We start from the raw sequence: 18,130 nt of genomic DNA, 5'->3' as shown, positions 1-18,130 counted from the left end.
TGCTGCCCTCAGCTTTATCTGTACCTTTCTGCTGCAGACCAGCTCTGTCCGCGGAGCTGTTCCCAAGTGCACCTGCATCCAGAGCCTGGCTGGCTGCTCCTCAGCCCCCATTTCTAAGCCCCAGAGGAGGACAGATTTGCCCAGCCTGGATCTGAGGTCTTTAAGTGGTCCAGTGAGCCATGGTGGGCGAGATGTGTGTGCGCTGAGAGGCGGCAGGGGAGGCCCACCTCTGACCCTGTGGCTGGCTCAGAAAATTCCAAAGAAGGGAGTAGTTTGCATAGAGGGGACAAAAGCCATCCCCCATGCATATACCATTAACATGCTGCTGTGTGTTTATGCATTAGCCCCACTCTGGGGGAGTAATCATCTTTGGCTCCAAGAAAATCTGGATGTTAGACCTGAAAAACTTTGGGCCAGACTGAATCAGGGTCATGAATTGTGGTGAATTTTCCAAAGTGACTCCACTCCATGAGGCCTCGTGGCTATCAGCCTCAGATGCCTCCGGAGACCCCTGTCTCTGTTAGTGCAGACCCTTTAAATAGCAGTGGTGATGAGCGAGGCTGGGTGTTCCTGGGGAAATGCCTGCATGACGCAAAAGCCTCATGAATCTCTGCTCTAAAAGCTTTCTTTATTCGGAATGACATTCTGACCCACTGATAGAAACCAATGAAGTGAAACTAATTTTGTCAGAAAAATATGTAGGTTACTAGATCTTAACCCTTCTTTCTTCATTTGTTCGCTCAGTGGTTCATTTGAATTGGGAATGACTGTGAGTCCACAAACTCAGGAGTGCAAGAAATAGTGCATTTTCCTGAATCAAATTAGTTTTGACCGTAAGCTTCTGCTCCCCTGGGGTGGCAGGAAAGTAACCTTGGTCAGGCTTGGATCTCTTTCCTACACCACTCTCCCAGGGGGTCATGCCAAGGTTCCAGACTCTGACTACATGTCACGAGGGCAGGAAAGCGCCCTGGGTCATCTGTTCACACCGGTCCCTGCTGCTTCTGGGCCATGTTTGAGGCTGGGGAGGATGCTTTGTCATAGCCAGGAGACCAAGCTCAGCATCTGGCCTTTCTCTTGGGGCTCTGGCACACATCTGGGGGGTGCTGTCAGGGAACAGGTATGGCCTTCAGCTGCTCTGAGTCTCACACTCACTGTCCTCTAAGAATCTCCTCTTAGTATGAAGGGGGGTGGGGGTGGGAGGGTGTTTCTCTCTTCTCAAACCCTTTCCTCCTTAAGGAAGCCCAACCACAGCCTCCCTGAAGCAGGGAAGCCAGAGCCCTCTCCCCACGTGGATGAGGAGAGTCCAGAGAGAAAACATCGAGGAAGCCTCCTAGCCAGAAACTCTCCAAGCGCTGGCTGCAGCAGGCGGTGTGCAAGGCTCCGCCCCCTGTGCGGTCACCCAGCAGCGGTCGCCTGCGGGCAGAGCCCCGCTTTGAGGCATCATCTTCTCTTCCTCGTGGCTGCTGATTTATGGGTGGCTGTACCTGCCCCTGACTGGCAGGAGTTTGAGGCATTTGTTGTTTGGATGTTTCCAAAGCCAGTTTGTAAACCTGCTTACTCCAGAAGAGTAGCCTTCAAATTCTTAAGCATTTCTATAAATCTTATTGAATTTATGAAAGTATGGGGGAAAGATTTCCTTTTCCCTTTTCTGGAAGTGGATAATTTAGTTCTGCTAATATTCCTGCCGAGAAACTTACCTACCTGGCTCACATACATGCACTTTTGCCCTCAGAATTCTCAGCGACTAGACTAATTGTGAGTGCATCCAGTTGCAATGATCAGCTACCTTCCTTTTGCCATTGTTTTGGATGCTGCCTTGGCCACAGCACAACTAATGTATTAAAAAATAAAAACATTTTGGAAGTATATATTTAGGATTAAATCAAGGGGAATGTTATAGAAGATGGCAAAGCTTGCACAAAGCATTAATAAAAAATATGTGGTCTTGGGCAATCAGCATATTATGTAGGAACTGTGAATGCCTCTTCATCTAGAATTTCAGTACAAGCTGTGCATAAAATATTTATACAGCACAGTGCTGCTTCACCCCTGACAAAAGCATAGGTTCGGGTGTATGCTGTTACTACAGACATCACTTCGTATAAGCAGCTGAAGCTCCTTTAAGGGTATTTGGAATGTTAGAAAGTAAAGTGTCTGTCACGGGGTTCAGTTAATAGTGACTGATGAAGTGGCCTTGGTTCCTAAACAGAAATGTGTATCTTGTTGCCAGAATGGACTTAATAGTAAAGGCACATCATAGAGGAGGGAGAAGAAGAGAGGTCACTAATGTGAAATTTAAAAGAATAGATGGTGCAGAAGCTAGTAACCTGGTTTACTGTTGGTGCAAGGGCTGGAGTAGTCCCTGGGGTGACTTTTAAGAAAGAGATGTTACTAAAAACACAGCTGAGAATAATTCTGTTACCAAGCCTTTTTTAGGATCAATGCAGAGCTCATTTGTAAAATAAAAATCTAATTGTTAGTTTACTAACTATGCATGCCTATTACATCTCATCTGTAAAAGAGGACTGATAACACCTGCCTAATGGGCTCATTGTAAGGATCAAAAGAATAAGGCACCTTAGTAAGTACTTAGTAAGAAACAGCATTTTTTGTTTGTTTTTTGAGTTTTTGCTTGCTTTAACAATAATTACTTCCATTCATGACTTTACCTGTATTTTCTTTAATCCTCGAAGTAGACCAGTGAAGTAGTGGTATTTCCATTTTAGAGATAAAATTAAAAATTGGAACTATTTGCAACACATGTCAAAGTTCATACATAGTATCCTTATATAAGGATGCCTCTGTATCCTTGTGGTAGAGATCCTTTCTGGCTCTAATAGGCTGGAATTGGTTGGTTTTGTTCCTGATAGCCGAAGGTTCCCAATTAGTATACCATCTTCTTTGCATTATTAGGGTACCAAGTTAATAATATCCTTCATAGATGAAGAGATGCTCAAATGAATAATATGAACACTGTAGCAGAGAAACAAAGGGCATATACAATAAGTGCAGAAAAGTAAAAAAAATGTTCAACCTCAGAGATATGCTAATAAAAGTGAACTTTTGGAATCTATAAGATAGGATAATTTAAAAATTAATACCACCCAGTTTTAGAGGGAATATGGAGAAGTGTACCACTTATATACCACTCATGTACCACTAGAGCACAAATTGGGTGAAACATCCATTAGGACAAGCTGTCAACAATATCAAATGCATATTTTTTTCATACGTTTGACCCATGACTTTATCCCTAGCAAATACTTAATGGTGTGTTTGAGGATATCCATCTCAGCTTTATCTGCATAATCAAAAATTGGAAGTGACTTAAATGCTTCAGGGGGGTTTATTAAAATTGATTATTGTACATTCATTAAAAATAAAGGCATAAAAGGCTAATAAGTGACACAACACTTTCATCAAAATAAAAATAAATGGGAAAAGTAGGTTACAAATAATGCCTAGAATTCACTTTTAGTAAAAATTACATATGCTTACACATTTGTTTATTATGTCTATGAATGTGTGATGCAAACCAAAGTAGAAGGAAAAGTCAAAAATGCTAATGATGCTTATAATTTTTTTCTTTATTCATATTGGATTGTTGTAAACTTTTGGTAAAGAACAAGCACGACTTTGAAGGAAGAAAAAGCATTTAAAGTTATCTTTTGACAGTTCGGATCTATTATGTAGGTTACCCAAAGGTAGTAATATGGTATCTGACCTGAATCTGGATTTTTGCTCTGTTGATAGGATACATTTTAGTGTCTATTTTCTTTTTCTTTTTTAAATAAATAACTGTTATTTACCTAGAGCAGGAAAATGTAATTTAGATGTTCAGACTTGATAGCATATAGCTGTTGAATGGTTCCGCAAGTTCTCTTAGAGAACCAAAACCAGGCACACAAGGGTGGTGTCAGGAGAGAGAGGTTGGAAGGGTTTCCATTAAATTATTTTCAGTAGTCAAGCTCTGTGCATATGGAAAGGCAAGGAGCAAGGAAATAATAGTGAGAGTTTTTATCAGGCTGGTAAGTAAACTTCAGGGTAGAGAATGACCAGCATAAACCCTTTGGCTTGATAACCACAATTCTTAACAGGAAAGTTTCTGCTTGTCTCCATTTGCCCTCCTGGCTTCTTTTCAATCCCCTGCAGTCCACATCCTGGACCAGCCCTATGGAAAATTGTCCTCAGGGGTCACCAGTGACCTCCTTACTAATCGTTATATCCAGTGACATCTTGTTAGTTCCCATCCACAGCGCTTGAAGCCCTTTATCTTTCTTTGGGTTGGTGTGCCTCTCCACCCCCACGGTTATCCTCCTGCCTCTGTAACCACTCTCTGTCTCCTTCATTGGTTCTTCTTCCTCCATCTCCCTGAACCTTCACTGTGTCTTCTACTAACTCCCCTTAGAACCTTTGCTTAGTCCTAGTGGTTCAACCGTCATCTTTTTTGAGGTAAAAGTCTAGCAGCCAGTCTTTCCTTACTGTGAGTCATTCCTGCTGCTGCTTGGAGTTTGGTCATAAAATGGTTTTTGGAATTAGAATGTGTTGGCTTTGACTCAAAATCTACAGACATTGGAGATACTTAGAAGTCATCTCTCGCTCTAGGAGAAGGCCCCTGGATTGTCTATGAATGGCCTAGTTATTGATGATGGAATAAGCTCCTTGTGTGAGCCTCTCCACACAAACAAAAATAGTGGAGTTAACAACGGAATCTTGGTTCAAGGCTCAAAGGCTTATAAATTTCAAAGAGCATTTGTAGAGCTGATGCAAAAAATACCAGGTTCGTAAAAACTTTGATGTAGTCCGTGCCAAAATGACAAACTAACTTAAAATAATCAGAATAGTCGCTTTCCAGCTGGAGAGCTAAGCTCAGTTAACTCGAAAAAATGGCCAGTACCATTGAGACACTGTGTGAGAGTTAAATTATCTGGAAGGTGGGATCGCCGAGTCTGTGAACTCGAGATAGGCCTTGACAGAGGGGATAAGAAAAGCTGTATCTTGCACGGGGAATGATAGTTGCAAAATCAGGGTGTAGGAGTATGTGTTCTTTGGAACATAATAAGACGTACCTGACTAAGACAGAAGGTGTTTGTTGGAAGCCGGAGGAAGATAAGATAAAGTAGAGCCAGATTATGGAAGAGCCTGAAAGTCAGCAAAGACGTTTACATTTAATGGAAGAGAAATGTATTACCACTGTGGATATGGATATAGGAGAATGCTAGATTTGGAGATGAGAAGAACAAAGAACTTCAGAGTTGGAGGTATCCTGTATGGTGGGGTGGGAATGACTGATATTTGGTGTACATGCTGTATGTCAGGTGCAAGATCTTATAGTTCTTATTCTTACAGCAACCTTAGAGGTAGATGATATCACTCGCATTTTATGTATAATAAATGAGCTCTGAGGAAATATAATTTGTCTGAGTTTTTAGAGTGACTGGGCCAGGATTCAACACATCTGACTTCAAAGCGCAATGAGGATGGAGAACATTGAAATCAGTTCTTGATTTTACAGTTAAGAAAACTGAGACCCAGGAGATAGGGGACTATCCAAGGTTACCCAGGTAATGGAATGAAAGCAATTGGATGGGTAGTGTTCTGCAGAGAGAGGCCAGGTTAGAGGCTGCTGTTGTACACAGGTGGGGGTACCAGAGAATTTGGTACTAGTGGAGAAATAGGAGTGAAAAAAAAAAGTAGAGAGCAGTAGGACGGACATTCAAGGGAAAGTGGCAGTGGACTGATGTTGGAATGGGCAATGATGGAGAAGGCTGACGTGAAAACAATCCCAAAGTTTTAATCCAGGAAAACTGCCACTCACAAAGAAAATCCTCAGTGGAGCTAGTTTTCAGAGAAAGGCCATGTATTTCTTATGGGCTTGTCTGATTCTGAAATGACAAAGATACCAAATATAAAAATTGATGGTATTCATGAGCTGACTTATGTACATATTGATGGATACATGGAGAGCAGTAATGGAAGTGAAGGTGAAAGGATGTGAGGAACCAGCCCTTTTCTTTGAACTGGTGGTGAGATACCCTAGAGCTAATGACTAACTTTTACCTAAAGCAAAGGAGACTCACGTTTGCATGATATCCCAGGTTCTTTTTTATTCTGGCCTGCACCTTCCACCCCCAACCGGAGAATGACTTAACCATAATAAACTGCATAGCTGTCTGTAGTAATTGATTCCCCCTCTCTGGTTGGAAAGGAGTATTGCCCCATCACATTTCCCTCAATGAGACTCTTTTTTTCTTTCAGAATGATTGTCACTGTACTGGATGGACTGCTGAGCTATTGAATTACTTCTGTCTTTTGACCACACTAGGAAATTGTCCATGGAGTTGAGATATTTATTGCAGTAATTTCTGGCCTTACATACTTAGGTAAGGTATACTTTTTTCCATATAACTGTCTTGAAGTTGTCATGCTTTTCTTCTTTAACTTTGCTTTTTAAGAGACATTAATCTGTTCTTTTCTTCTACCTTTTATGCTCTAATAATCACTTCAGAGTGCTCTTAATCTTCAAATATATGAGTGCAGAAAAGACTTTTATATAATGAAATATGAGCAAGCTGTTTGAAGAATAAAGGGAGAAATGTATTACTCTTCAGATTAAATCAATAAAAGTACCCCATTTCCTTAAACACAAGATGCATAGACTGGATTATACTAGAGAAACTTAATAAATTGAAAGGAGTATTTATTATTAAGTCTACTTGAAAAAATGAAGATACTTAAGTATTAATATATTGCTGGCTTTATTCAAGTAAAGAAAATTTAGAAAATACAGGGAATTTAAAAGAAAAAAATGTGTTATTTCACTTCCAGAGATAACCAGTGTTAAAATTTTACTGCATTATTTATAATATTTGTTTTTACAAATATTTGTAATGGGGTGTGTGTGTTGTATGTGTTAACGTGCTATATTTTTGCAAATGAGAAACATTTATCACATGCTTGCTCCATGCCAGGCTCTGTACCAGCTCTGTACCAACCCCTTTACATACATTAATTTATTAATTCTCACAACTCTATGAGGTTGGTGCTTTCTTATCCCCATCTGTACACAAGAAAATTGAAGCTCAGAAAAATTAAATAACTTGCCCATGCTCACATAGCTGGTAAACCCACTCAGAACTTGAACCAGTCAGATGCCAAAACCCATACCAACAGGCTTTTTTACATACTTCTTTTCCTTGACAATGTGCTTATACCTTTTTTCCTGAAGCATCATTTTACATGACTATATGGTGTTCACTTATGTGGGTATGCAATGGTTTCTCTACCCCATTTCCTTTTGTTGGACATTTATTTGTTTTTCGTGATTTAGTTTTAGAAACAACATTGTAATAACATCTTTTGTGCACATCCATGATTATCTCTCTAGGGCAGATTGCTGCGAGTGGCATTGCTGAGTCAGCCACAGTGTGGGAATGTATCCTTCAGTGTTTGATGCATTCTGCTAATTGCCTTCTCGAAAGTTTGTACCAGTTTATATTCCCACTAGCAGAATATGGAAGTGCCTGATGACCCTAAGCCTTCAACGACATTGGTAGTTGGCAATTGAATAATTTTGTTTGTGTTCTTAAAAGAGTCCAGGTGTCCTTGGTCAGGTCCATCTTCTTGCCTCTAACCCTCTAGAGCCATAACCTCCTGACTGGTTTCTCTGTCTCCACTGTAGACCTCCCTTTGTCACTAAAGGAACTGTAGGACAATGGATAAGAGCATGGGCTCTAGAGGTAGATGCCTGGGTTCAAATCATGGCAGTACTGCTCTGCCTCAGTTTCCCCATCAATAAAATGGAAATAATAATAAAGCCCTTTCCTGTGGTGGTGCTAGGTGATAGTTGATGTAAAGTATTCTAGAACAAGTGCATGACTCCTGGTATGTACTCAGTAATTGTTGGCTACTGCTGTTGTCTTCCAGAAGTCCATGCTCACATAATTAAAAAACCATAGCTTATATGCAGTTGACCCTTGAACCACATGGGTTTGAACTGCGCGGGTCCACTTATGCACAGATTTTTTTTCAGTAGTAAATACTACAGTACTACACGATCTGTGGCTGGTTGAATCTGTGGATGTGGAACCCTGGATACTGAGGAAGCCAGACATGGATGGAGGGCCGACTATAGATTTTTGACTGTGTGGAGGGTTGGCACCCCTAACTCCCGTGTTGTTCAAGGGTCAACTATACTTGTTTTAAATTAAATATGATTATTACCAAATTAATAATTCACAGTAGAAACTACAGGTGCTGACATTGTGTTATTGTATGTTAACACTGTGAGCAGCCTGAAGGTCACGAATAACCATCCCTGTCTCTGTTGATGATGCAAGGTCAGGATACTGAGGGGAGAGTAGTAACAGGAATAACTAAAGTGTTAAAGAGCTTTATAAGCTCACAGAGCACTTTCACATGCATTATCTCGCTTGATCCTCACAGCATAACTGTGAGGGAGGTGTGGAGCAGGTACCATTAACCTCTTTTTACAGAGGAGGAAACTGACTTGGAGGAATTAAGTGACTTGTTCACTTGAGGTCATGGAAATGGTCACCGGCAGAGCTGAGTGTGTACTCTAGGCCTTCCGACTGTAAATCCTTACTCTTGATACTTCGTGACATATAACGATAGACTGAAGAGGTGCAGGTGTAGATACCGAGGTGTAGAAATGTACCAGAAAAGGAAGGAGCGAAGAGGGATGCCGCCTGGGAGGAGGAAGCAGAGTTGGGATAAAGAACTTGGACATATTGAAAAGAAGGCAGGGACCCAGTGGGGAGGGAGGAGGGAAGGAAAGAGGGAGAGGGAGGGAGTGGGGTCAGAAAGAGAAGGGAAAACTGAAGAGGCCAGGACCGCAGGACCCATAGGGCTGGCTGAGGAGCTGGAGGGAGGGGGGCTCCTTCTTTGCAGCAAGCAGGGAGGAGGGAAGGAAGAGATGGAGGATAGAGACTCAGGTGCCTGGAGGTAGAAAGGAATATTTGAGAGGGCTGAAGACTTAATGGCCTGAATATACCTCCTAAATAAAGAAGAAAGTATTCGTTGAGAATAAGAGTGGTGGGTTTGGGTTTTTTGATTTGAGAAAGAGGAACTACTTAGAATAGCCAAGGTGTGAAGTGGGCCAGGGAAATAGAAAGGGCCACCAAAGACCTTTGCAGCACAAGAGACAGGACCCAGATAATGTTTAGGCACCAACTTGGCAGATTCTAGGACCCCAGCAACCCTGCTCTAGGGGTGCTGAGAATGTTCACTTGCCAGACAAGGATGTTTCTTTGTGAGCAAAGGGTAAGACAGGCACCGGCTCAACATTAGGAAAGGTAAATTCCTCAGTTGCCTATGGAATGAGAGGAAATCACACTCTACAATAATCCTCTTGTTTCCAAATACCACAGTGGCTATCAGGCTGTGCTCTAGTCCTGGGGTACCCTTTGCTCAGAAGTTAAGTACTGCAGTGATAATATTTGTCCACAGTTGTCCTTGGTGTAGGCTGTTTTAATCAGTGGAGAAAGAAGAAGCACTAGTTCAGTTTTCGGTTCTGGAAACCTTTGTTAAGGACTGTGCTTATAGTCAGAAAGGTGAAGTAGGGAGATTAGATGGTTTCTTAATCTGTGAAATGAGGAGTTAGACTAGATAAATGCCTCCCAGTGTCCCTTTCTGCCATACCATTTTCTGATTCAGCTTCAGTCTACACTGAGTCTTCTATCTATGACCTCCTTTACAAGACAGTTTAGCATTTCTATATTTTTATTTTATGATGTCCTAGATATTTTTTTGCTTGGATACTTTGCTTAATATTAAAAGTAATGTATATTGACTGGTAGATAAATGAAAGATATATAGATAAAATAAAAGGACCTGTTGAAAATGCACAATCCTAGAGAGCCCAGAAATGAACCCACACACTTATGGTCAATTAATCTATGACAAAAGAGGCAAGAATATATAATGGAGAAAAGACAGTCTCTTCAATAAGTGGTGCTGAGAAAACTGGACAGCCACATGTAAAAGGATGAAATTAGAGTATTCTTTAACACCATATAAAAAAAAGTAAACTAAAAATGGCTTAACGACCTAAATGTAAGATTGGATACTATAAAACTCCTAGAGGAAAACATAGACAGAACACTCTTTGACATAAATCATGGCAGTATCTTTTTGGATCCATCTCCTAAAGTAAAGGAAATAAAAGCAAAAGTAAACAAATGGGACCTAATTAAACTTAAGCTTTTGCACAGGAAAGGAAACCATTGACAAAACAAAAAGACAACTTACTGAATAGGAGAAAATATTTGCAAATGCTATGACCTATAAGGGATTAATATCCAGCATATATAAACAGCTCATACACCTCAACATCAAAAAAACAAACAACCTGATTGAAAAATGGGCAGAGGGCTTCCCTGGTGGCGCAGTGATTGGGAATCTGCCTGCCAATGCAGGGGACACGGGTTCGAGCCCTGGTCTGGGAAGATCCCACATGCCGCAGAGCAACTAGGCCTGTGAGCCACAACTACTGAGCCTGCGCGTCTGGAGCCTGTGCTCCACAACAAGAGAGGCCGCGACAGTGAGAGGCCCACGCACCGCGATGAAGAGTGGCCCCCGCTCGCCACAACTAGAGAAAGCCCTCACACAGAAACGAAGACCCAACACAGCCAAAAATAAATAAATAAATAAATTAATTAAAGGAGGAGAGGCATGGCATAAATAAAAAAAAAAAAATGGGCAGAGGAACTGAATAGACGTTTTTCTAAAGAGGAATGCAGTTGGCCATCAGGCACATGAAAAGATGCTCAACATCGCTAAATCATCAGGGAAATGCAGATCAAAACCACAGTGAGCTGTCACCTCACACCTGTCAGAATGACTGTCATCAAAAAGAACACAAATAACAAATGTTGGTGAGGATGTGGAAAAAAGGGAACCCTCTTACACTGTTGATGGGAATGTAAGTTGATGCAGCCACTATGGAAAACAGTATGGAAGTTTCTCAAAAAACTAAAAATAGAACTACCATATGACCCAGCAATTCCACTCCTGGGTATAGATCTGAAAAAAAAACCAAAAACACAAATTAGAAAAGATACATGCACCCCAGTGTTCATAGCAGCATTATTTACAGTTGCCAAGATATGGAAGCAACCTACGTGTCCATCAACAGATGAATGGGTAAAGAAGATGTGGCACATATACACAGTGGAATACTACTCAGTCATAAAAAAGAATGAAATTTTGCCATTTGCAGCAACATGGATGGATTTGGAGGGCATTATGCTAAGTGAAATAAGTCAGGCAGAGAAAGATAAATACTATATTATATCACTTATATGTGGAATCTAAAAAAAATACAACAACCTAGTGAATATAACAAAAAAGAAGCAGACTCACAGATAAAGAGAGCAAACTAGTGGTTACTGGTTGGGGGAGGAGGGGCAATATCGAGGTGGGGGAGTGGGAGGTACAAACTATTGGGTGTAATGTAGGCTACAAGGATGTATTGTACAGCATGGAGAATATAGCCAATATTTTGTAATAACTGTAAATAGAGCGTAACCTTTAAAACTTGTTTAAAAAATTAGAAAATAAAAAAATTTTAAAACAAAGTGCACAGTCCTACCACCATTACATCACTGCTGTTAATATTCTTCCAGAGGTTTTTCTATGTGTATATGCTTAAATAAAATTTTTAAATATAAATATGCAACCTACTTTTCTCAGTTGGTATGTTGTAAACTTCTCTCCATGTCAGTATCATTGCTGCATAATTATTGAAGGTAGATAAAGAGTCTAGTTTAGGAATGTATGTACTTAACAAATCTCCCTCTAGACACGTGTGTCAGTGCCTATGAGGGTAACTATAATTTTGAGGCTACTCTTAATTATTCTTACTATAAAATCAGGAAAAAGGTCTCTGATCTATATTACCTGAAAGACAACCAATTTACAATCCCGCTGATATTATGCAAGGTTTTCTTTTCCCACACTCTTTTTAACGATAGATCATAGAATTTAAAAAACTTTATCCAGTTTTATGCACAGGTGAACATTTATCATATGTTTATAAGGCATTTTTATTTCTTCTTTTGTGAATATTGTGTTCATGTTCTTTTTTTAAATTTTTATTTATTTATTTATTTATTCATTTTTGGCTGCCTTGGGTCTTTGTTGCTGCGCGCAGGCTTTCTCTAGTTGCAGTGAGTGGGGGCTACTCTTCGTTGCAGTGTGTGGGCTTCTCATTGTGGTGGCTTCTTTGTTGTGGAGCACAGGCTCTAGGCATGTGGGCTTCAGTAGTTGTGGCACGTGGGCTCAGTAGTTGTGGCACACCAGCTTAGCTGCTCCGTGGCATGTGGGATCTTCCTGGACCAGGGCTCAAACCAGGGTCCCCTGCATTGGCAGGCAGATTCTTAACCACTGCGCCACCAGGGAAGTCCTGTACAGTGTTTTTAAAAGTAGGTAAATATTTAATTTTAGGTGGTTGAATCTTTTTTCTATGGCTCCACATAGACTAATTACGAAGCAAGAATGCCTTGGTATTATTCCCCTGAAGTCTGTTCTTCACATAACAGAATGATCTCTTTCAAGTATAATCACATCTTGACACACCCCTGTCTAAGCCGGTCATGGCATTCTCCTTACCATGGCCTGCAAGGCCCGGCATGATCCATCTTTGCCTGCTCTCTGACCTCACCTCTGTCACACTCGAACACTTTGTTCCAGCCCCACTGGCCTCCTTTAAATTCATGGAACCCGTCAGCCTCTTTCCTACTCCCAGGATTCTGCAGGCGCTATTCCTTTGCTTGGAACATGTCTTGTGCATGCGTGCGTGCGCGCGTGCACACACAGACACACACACACACACTTGCGCTCATGCACCTTTCTTATGGCTGACTCCTCGTCCAGAGAGCCAGTTCCCGAGACAGTGCTCTGGAGCAGGCTGCTGGGGGTCACCTGGCTTCCCTGTTCACTAGCTCTGCTTCCTTGGGCAAGTTACTTCACCTCTTCCTCACCTGTAATATGGGAATCATCATCATAATAGTACCTAACTCACCTTGTTGAGAGGATTAAGTGGGTTAATTCATGCACAGCTCTTAGAAAACTGTCCTTTTCACAGGGTGCACATGAGTGGTTCGCTCTTACCATAGTCCTCATTCTTCAGGCTTCACCTTAACTTTCACCTCAGACAGAGTGCCTTCCTGTTCAGCATTGGTCTTTCCCTCTAGTATTCTCTATCTCATAATCCTGGGGTTTTTCCCCCTTTGAGCATGTATCAATATGTAATTATTTTTAATTTATCTTCTATTTCCTATTTCCTCCTCTAGCCTGTGACTCCATAGGGACAGGGGTTGTGTCTGTGTGGTCCACAGCCAGGTCTGTAATGCTTAGTACGTAGTGTTTGCAGAATGAATGAATGAATGAATAGCAACATCTCTAACCACAAGATTGCATAGAAATCTACCTATATTTTCTAATTGTAGTTTTATGGCTTTGTTTCACATTTTAAAATATTTCATCTGTATGAAACTTAGTTTGAAGTATGACTTGAGATATGAATGAAAATTAATTTTTTCCCGAATGAGTAGCCAATTGCACTTTTTGTAATTCTTTTAAAGAGAACTCCAACCCAAACTACAGTCCTTAGGGACTCTGATGTTGTTTTCTGTTTCTTTCATTTGTTTTTCTCTCCTTGGGTAGTCCTTTTGCAAAAAGTAAATGCAGAAACTGTTCATAGACTTGAACCAAATTCCTCATGAGAATACTGGCCCAGTATCAGGAAAGATGCTCCTGGGGTCACCTACCATAGCCTAGCTTCCAGGAGGAAGGAAGACATAATGTTACCAATTTAGGGACTTGTGCTATTTGCTCAAATATCTAATGTTGTGAAGCCTGCTAGAAATTTTGACAATCTTGTTTTAGATATTGTGTCTGCCTTTTAAAAAAAAAAACTACTGAAGCCTGGAAACTTCAACTTTCCAATGACTAAATTACTTTTCCTTAACTGTCTCTTGCATTTAGATGAGGGACGAAAATGCTTTGGCAGCACATGTATTTTGATTTTTGGTTTTGAAAGGTTAGTCACCATTCTTTTCCGTATTTTAGCTTTTAAAATTAATTACAAAAATAATGCATACCCATTGTCACATATTCAAGCCATAAAACATGTGTACAGAAGAAAAAGACTCTTGAATCCCACCTTCTGATCCCACACCTTAATATAACCACTGCTGAGTTTATTGTATACCTTTTCAGCCTTTTTTATACTTAGTAAATATATTAGATCTTTACACACACACACACACACACACACACACAGAGACACCGCGTACACTCATATACTTGCATGCTTTTTCTGAACAATGTCTTAAAACCACTTTCTTATGTACATCAATGGGCTTTAAAAACACTTGAAGCCTTTGTTTTCTGGCTGGCAGCATCTTAGAGAAGTTACTCATTGATATTTTCCCAGGGCTTTGAACACCAAGCCTACTTAGTTTGTGGGAATCACTGGATGTAATCTTCCGGAGAGCAGGGGCTCGGGCACATTCAGGAATGTAATATAATCTGATAATAATTTCCATCTCACTACAGAGGAAGAAATGGAGACTTATAAGGGAAGCCAGTAGAGTGGGAAAGGGGAAAATTATTCCAAGTTCATGAAGGTGAACATTTAGCTAAACGTTTCACTGGGTTATATAACAAGTAGTTTGATTTCCAGGGAAAAAGGATGGGAGATGGTGTGCTGTCAGGTTGCGAAAATTTTCACAACTTTATCTCTCTTCATTCTCTCCTGCCCCCACCGCTTTTTTCGGTCCATGAGAACAGAAGATAAATTTGGGGTGGAGTAAGGTAGAGAGCAGAGTGACTCACCAGGCTGTGCCCTTCACACTGGCATTCAAAAGCATGCAGTTGGCTACCCCAGGTTCTGATCTATGGCACTGCAGTCCAGAGAACTGTAAGGGTTTCTGTAAGTGATGGGAGCTCTGGACTTAGGCAGAATTGCACTTGTCAGGGTTTTTCACAGTGCCCACCTTATTACACTAGAGGGGCAAGTTTCATTGCCTAAGGGGACAATTTACGGCAATGGGCTTATCTCCTTGTTTTAGCTCTTTATGTTTTTCTGCCTCTTAATAAAATGTGAAGTCACAAAGCAATTAAATAGTGGTGTAGTTTTCTGGCAGGAGGTGGAGAACGGCTAAGCAGGGGAAAAGGCTAACATGATTGACAGAGGCTGACTGTAGATTTACATTGGGAATAACTCGTTCTTCAAAACTTTATTCATTTTCTTGTGGGAATTATGGGGTAAATCATACACCAGGAGGATGGATGATTAAAAATGTAGGAGTTAAGATTTCTTTTTGACTTTGTAAGTCTCTAAGTCCTCCACCTTAACATAGAGTTCTCATTTCAGGAACTCTTGATGAAATGATGGGAACCAGTCCTGCCAAGGATTAAAGAGAAGCAGAAACACTTTAAAATCTTAAGTTGTTAATAAGCTTGAGATTGTTTATATTTTGTAAAATATCTTAAGATCCAACGAACTGAAGTAGAGAATTAATCAAATCTACAAGTGTAGATAGTTTTGAATATTCAAATATATTGAATGGGGTTTTAACTGTTAGTTTCTGTAATTTTAGAATAGCATTAGTAATGTTTAATAATGACACTTAAAATGAGGAAAATTTTGAAAAAATTGAACGTAAGAATCTGGAGAGTTAAGATTCCCTGTCACTCTTACTCCATCCTCCTCTAACATATAAAAGAAATTCTTTTGATTTAGCCATTTGTATTGATGATGATCTATTTATTCCAATTAAGAGAATTGACAAAGATATAAAAGTTCTTCATATCACTCTTTCTTGTTACAGAAACAGTTTGATTTTAAGAAGTTTTGAAAAGCTCCCTTTTGATTTGAAGTTCTCTTGTTTCCTAATAATCACAATGAAATGGCCAAAGCAAATAGCTTAAAGTGAAATGCAGTTGTTGGTGCCTGTTGAGAAGGATTAACTAAATTAATTTATGTGACCCAGAAAACAAGTAACTAAAAGGACAGTGCTTTTTCTGGTGTGGATTTCTATTGCTGTGAAAGCACTCTGAAGGGGACTTCCCACCCCAAAAAGAAGAACCATCAGAGAATCAACTGTAAAGTGATTCTACTGCTGTTTAGGGTGTCTTTCCAAATATAATAGATTACTAGTGAGAAGATTTGTGTTGAGAGAATAGGAGAAATGCTAATTTCTAGAACTTGATAAAATGGTAACAAGCAGCTTTTACACCAAATCAGTAAGTCTTTTGCAAGTTCCTCCCCAGGGTCCTGTGTATGAGCCATGGTTCAGTTTCCTCACCTGTAAAGGAGGGTGGGAATTCCTTAGATGTTCATTGCTGTAGATTAAGTTTGGAGAGAAAGGAGACTAAAGGCAACCAGGGCCATCTGTCCTCTCAGCCCTTATCCTAAAGCTGAACTAGGGTGTGTCTCAGGCAATGGATCATTTTGCTACCTTGGGGACAGTGCTTACTTACAGTCCCTGGTTTTTAGTAGGTTTTCTTTTCCCCTGGTGACATTCTTTTATCTAGAGTGTTCCACAGAGAGGCATCTGGATGCGGAAGATGCCCATCCACATTGGTATCAGTCTCACTATTCTGGGGTAAAGTAACTCAGTGGCAGTTGGTGTTTTGGTCTTACCTACATATTATTATTATTTTTTAAATAAATAAATACGTAAATTTATTTATTTATTTATGGTTGCGTTGGGTCTTCATTGCGGCACGCGGGCTTTCTCTAGCTGTGGCGAGCGGGGGCTGCTGTTCGTTGTATGCGGGCTTCTCATTGCAGTGGCTTCTCTTGTTGCAGAGCACAGGCTCTAGGCACGCGGGCTTCAGTAGTTGCAGCACGCGGGCTCAGTAGTTGTGGCTCGCAGGCTCTAGAGCACAGGCTCAGTAGTTATGGCGCACGGGCTTTGTTGCTCTGCGGCATGTGGGATCTTCCTGGACCAGGGCTTGAACCCGTGTCCCCTGCATTGGCAGGAGGATTCTTAACCACTGCGCCACCAGGGAAGTCCCTTACCTACATATTGTTTTTAAAGTTGTATTTATCGTTAATGAGAGAAAACTCAAATAACAAAAAAATGAACAATTTAAAAATGAACAATTCAGTGGCATTTATTACATTCACAGTGTTGTTCAGCAGCCACCTCTGTCTAGTTCCAAAACACTTTCATTACCTCGAAAGATAACCCTATACCCATTAAGCAGTAACTCCCTGTTCCCTCCTACCACTGCCCCTGGCAACCACTTATATGCTTTCTGTCTCTATTAATTTACTGATTCTGGATATATCTTGTAAATGGAATCATAGAATATGTGACCTTTTGTGTCTGGCTTTCTTCACTTAGCATGTTTTTGAGGTTCATCCATGTTGTAGCAGGTCAGCCATTTTATGGCTGAATAATGTATTCTATTGTACGGATATACCACAATTTGTTTATCCATTAATCCGTTGATGGACATTTGATTTCTTTCCACCTTTTGATTATTGTGAACAACACTGCTGTGAACATGGACGCATAAGTAACGGAGTCCATGGTTTCAATTTTGGGGGAGTATATACCTAGAGGTAGAATTGCTAGGTCATATGGTAATTCTATTTAACTTTCTTGAGAAACTGCCAAACAGTTTTCCATAGTAGCGGAACCATTTATATTCTCACCAGCAATGCTTAAAGGTTCCAGTTTCTCTACGTCCTTGACAACACTTATTTTTCCTTTTATTTTGCAGATTGTTCATTCTAGGTGTATAGAAACATAACTACTTATACATTATTTTACTTTTTAAAAAACTTAAAGTTAAAAAAATAATCTCTTCTGGTTATTTAAAAAATTAGTTAAGAATCCATTTCTCCAGATATTTCCTACAGTGGCTCCTCTTAAGTTTGATATATATCCTTCTATATATTTTCTATACATATATGTACAAATATACTTTCTTCTTTTGGATAGACTCATATACTTTGTCTACGTCTTAACTTATTTTTACTTAATTATAGATTATGAATACTTTCTTTGTCAGTACATCTAGATTGACCTTATTCCTCTTAAATGCTGCAGAGTACCCTTTTGTACAAATGTACTATTCAGTTTAAAAT

At 40.2% G+C, this 18,130-nt stretch overlaps 1 protein-coding gene across 4 annotated transcripts in view; it reads left to right on the top strand.

The window, feature by feature from the left end:
- Positions 1-18,130, top strand: part of KANK1 (KN motif and ankyrin repeat domains 1) — a 195,762-nt gene that overhangs the window by 63,601 nt on the left and 114,031 nt on the right. For 3 of the 4 annotated variants that reach the window (XM_057548529.1, XM_057548530.1, XM_057548527.1), the window contains exon 2: positions 6,259-6,383. The exons of the other annotated variant lie outside the window; for it this stretch is intronic. The gene's annotated coding sequence lies outside the window, so the exon portion shown is untranslated. The remainder of the gene's footprint in view (positions 1-6,258; positions 6,384-18,130) is intronic. 4 annotated transcript variants of the gene reach the window in all.

Source organism: Balaenoptera acutorostrata, chromosome 6, assembly GCF_949987535.1.
Source record: "Balaenoptera acutorostrata chromosome 6, mBalAcu1.1, whole genome shotgun sequence".
Taxonomy (NCBI): Eukaryota; Metazoa; Chordata; class Mammalia; order Artiodactyla; family Balaenopteridae; genus Balaenoptera; species Balaenoptera acutorostrata.
Note: the sequence above shows the minus strand (reverse complement) of the source record. Positions and strands in the feature narration are given on the sequence as shown.